Here is a 4,357-nt window from a genome sequence, read left to right as displayed (position 1 = left end):
GCTGAGCAGGGAGACTGATGGGGGGCTCGATCCCAGAACCCTGGGATCATGACCTGAGCTGAAGGCAGATGCTTAATGACGGAGCCACCTAGGCATCCCACCCACTCCATGTTTATTTAACTGATACCATCAAAGATGCAAAGCTGGCAGCATAAAGCTTGGCAGTGGTGTTCTTGACCACTTGTTGGAAGGCGGTAAGGGGAAAATTGCTCCAAGTACATCGTGTACACCAATCTTAAACAAGTTTCTTTGGATACTTGCCTGCTTTATGGCATTATTAAATGAATATGCATCAGCCCATGAAGGCAGGACCTTCCCCAAAGGTATTCAGTCTTTTCCTAGTGGCTAAATCTGCACTTTGCAGGAAGAAAGGGAAAGAACAAATAGGGACCCAATCCTCGTCTTGTATGACTAGGATTTTTATAACTCCTCCTAGTCTTTATAACTAAGAATTCATTATAATTCGGTGTCCCACTTGTCGGGCCAGCTCCAGTCACTCCAAAATCCCCCAGCATTCCCATTCAGGACGACTCTCACCACAACACACTGCGATAACTTTATACGCCTAGCATGTCCAATGGACCTCAGTCTCCTAAGGACAGAACTATTTCTTACCCATTTTTTGGTCCTTGGCCTGGAGGAGCATCTGACCCAGTGAGTGACTATAACCAAATGAGCCGCGCTGGTACTGATGAGAGAGCTGGGCTTGTGCCCACAGACTACCGGGGAGCTCATTTAGCCTCTCAGAAGCTCCCCTTCCACAAAAAGAGGACATTAACCACAGCTGTCTTATAGGAGGAACTGAAAAACATGCTATAAAATGTAAATGATGGAAATGTCATCTCTTTCAGTTTCTCATGAATTCTAAGATGCACATTTTCTCATATTTTAACGTCTCTGAAACTGAGATCCATTCTTGCAATGGATCGAACATTTATGTCTTCCTCGAATCCATATGCTGGAACATAATGCCCAAGGTGGTGGTATGAAGATGTGGTGCCTTTGGAAGGGGCTTAGGTCATGAGGGTGAAGCCTTCATTAATGCGATCCGTGCTCTTATAAAAGACACCCCACAAAGTTCCCACTCCCTTCTGGATCCTCATATCCTGGATATAAGGTTACAGCTAGAAGTCACTGACTAGGAACCAGAAAGCAGGTCTTCACCATACACCAAATCTGCAGGTCCTTTGATCTTCGACCTCAAAACTGAGAGAAATAAATTCGTGCTGTTGCTAAGCTGCCCAGTTTATGTTTTGGGTTTTTTTTTTTTTTAATTTTTTTTGTTACACAGCAGCCCAAGCAGACTAAGAAAATCCTGCAATCCAGGCATATTTATATGCATCAAACTTATTATTCGATGGTTGTTTTTTTCCTTATGTCTTATGTACCAGATTTTAGTGTTGCATAAGAGAATGGTGACTCTTACCATCAAAGGTGTCTGGCATTCAACAAAATATGAAGCTCTTGAGATCCATGCAGTACTCTGCCTCTGACACATGTCCCCAAACTGGTCAGAATCAACTGCTCTGTTCGTCAGCCTCAAGAGGGTCCCTCCACCTCGCTCACAGCATTCTGGATGCCTTTCATAACCCCTGACCCATTTTACATTCTAAATGTATCCAAACACTTTGTGAAGTGATTTGTATTTTCATTTCCCCCTATACTAGTTACAGTATTTAGTATAAGCACTTAATCTGACCTGTCTCTACTTTGCATTACCATCTCCCCACCAGCAGCACTTGAAGTAATGGGAAGAACTCTGTAATGCTTTGGAAAGAATTATTTTAGTTCTAGTCCCCTTTTGTCACTAATTAGCTACACGTCTAATCTCTGTCATCTGCTAAATGGGAGTGCCAGTATTTTCCTCACAATTATGCAAGGTTGAATGAGATCATATATGTGAATGTCCTTTAAAATGACTGCATTCTGGAATCTGATGAACAGAAAGGCCTCTGTTCCCCCTCTGTAATTTTACCCATCTTGGATAGCTTCCAAAGACAACACTTCAGAAGAAAGGGTGACTTTTTTTAAGGTGCTTTTGATTACTTCCTATATTCGTCCACACGATCACGGGGATGACTCCCGTTCTCCAAACACCTACAAGACCGGAAAACAAAGTGACAGACTGTTACGTTGGACTGCACCCAGTTTCCAGCAAGTATGTGGACTCCATTGCTTTAAATGTCAGCGTCCCCCGACCTTGCCCCATCCTGCAGGAGCTGTTCCCTTTGCTTGGGCCTGCTAGGGGAGCCTTATCTTGATGTTTGCAAGACAGTGCAAGCTTTAGCTGGAGACCATTATTTTTTTTTCAATGTTACGTATCAGAGACAAGCTCCCTTTTACGTTCGGTGTTAAAGTAGTAATCGTTTATTTGTGGTTTTCTTCTTTGACTTTTTTTTTTTCCACATTGTGCCTGCCTCTGTTTTGCACACGATTAAAACCAAGTTTATCTTTTGCTTGGTTTTAGGGTTAAATTATGGAGCAGGAGTGGGTGTGGGCATTAGGACACTAGTAGATATCAGTGCCCATTTTGTGCTCAAATTACACATATTTCCTTGTTTCGGTAGCCATCTCCCAGCGATCTCAAAAGTTGTAGCGTTCTGTGTTGGAAGTGAGGACACTGAGGTGATTTGTCAGAAATCATAGAATCAGAAACAGACCCAAACCTCCTGAGCACAGACCCCCCAACTTTCTTTTTTGGTTTTTGGCTTTGGTTTTGTCTAGGCATAAAGAAAAGGGCAGTGGGGGGAAAAAGGTATTTGACGTTATATGTTTAATCCTTTTAAACTGGACATCATCTTTTTCCATTCCCATATCACTTCATTTCATGTTTTATTCCTGAAAATGAACTTAGTGGATCATTTCCTTTACATTTTTCTGGAACAACTCCAGATTCTTACGGCATTACAGAATCTGTCTCCAGCTACAGGCATTCCATAAAGGAGACAGCCTTAGGGAAGAAGCAGGGGATAACTTACATGAATGAGTAGTACAAAGCTGCTAATAAAACCTACAACACAGGTAAAAACAGATGGTGTAATTTGTGGACAAAATTATTTAGTACCAACTACCAAGAATTTAAAATACAAAACATTTTAAAACTATGTATTATTTATTTAAATTGCTAAACTAAGAGAGACTTAAGAACAAGTAAAGCAAAAATGAAATTCCAACCCTGAGATTTATTTGTATGAATAATCACCAAGAATGAATTTCTTTTGACTTTAGAGTGTGCTTTCCTTAAAGTTGATAAGATACTGTTCTTATGATGTATGAAATCTTTTTCAGTTCACAACTTCTTGTTTTTTATTGTCTTACTACTTCTATAGTGAAGAAATTTTTTAAAGTTTTTGTTACTTGTCTCTCTAAAGAGTAAAGGAAAATCCTTTATAAGAAGTCTTTGCATGAGAAAGGGAAAAAGTTCATCTCTGAAATTCATTAGAAATCTTAGATTCACAGATACAGGAAACGTCATGTTCCTGGCTTCTCACCCAAACCATAATAGTTTAAATAATTTAAGAACATAAAATAAAAATGAAACTTCCAGGATAATTTTTGGTTAACAGAAAGAGTGAGGTGCAGAAAGTGTAATAAATCTGGAGAGAAAGGGGGAGCGAAATGTATGAGGAGTTAGATGTGCGCTTTATCAAAGCGGGAATTATTGCTACAATATCATTAAGCAGGGTTTCTTTGGGGAAATCTGCTGTAACAGAAAGCAGAACACAGTTTATTTTGTTATCCTTTCCTTAACATCCATCAACTGCCCCTTCAGGGAAGCAAAGTGGCATTTCCTTGGGCCAGGAAAAAAAAAAATCTCATCATAAAATACGGCAAAGAAAGGATGCTGCTTTGGTCTTATTTCCTTGCTTCTAAGGGGCCTCTGTGAGCCGCGGGGACTGGGGTTCCGCAAGAAAATACAGCGTGAGTTGTCCCCGGCGAAGACAGGGTGACCCGGTCACACTGTGCGGCGGAGACCGGTTTGTTGCGCATCAAGCGACAGTTTTTCGTCTCCAGGATTCAGAGTAAAATGCCCACTCATGATCCTGAGCCCCGGCGTTAGGAAACAGAGGCTGGAGGCAGGAAATGTGGCCCTACTGGCTGAGCCGCTGGCGGATCCGACGCTCCTGGGTCGCGGGGATCCCGGAGCACCTGCTGCTCGGCTCTCTCCTAGGGCGGTCCCCGCGGGCGAGGGGCGCAGGGCAGCGAGCCGGCTGGCAGCGGGCAAGGGGCTGGCGCCCCGAGCGCTGATCCGGGCGCCCCGGAGAGAGGCGCCCTGCCCACCTGGGAGCGGGCAGCAGCAGCACCCGCCCGCGCCCCGACCGGCCCGCCGCCAGGGCTGGGGAGGGGCGGCGCGGAG

Source organism: Mustela erminea, chromosome 16, assembly GCF_009829155.1.
Source record: "Mustela erminea isolate mMusErm1 chromosome 16, mMusErm1.Pri, whole genome shotgun sequence".
NCBI classification, from domain to species: Eukaryota; Metazoa; Chordata; class Mammalia; order Carnivora; family Mustelidae; genus Mustela; species Mustela erminea.
This window is presented reverse-complemented; position numbering follows the sequence as displayed.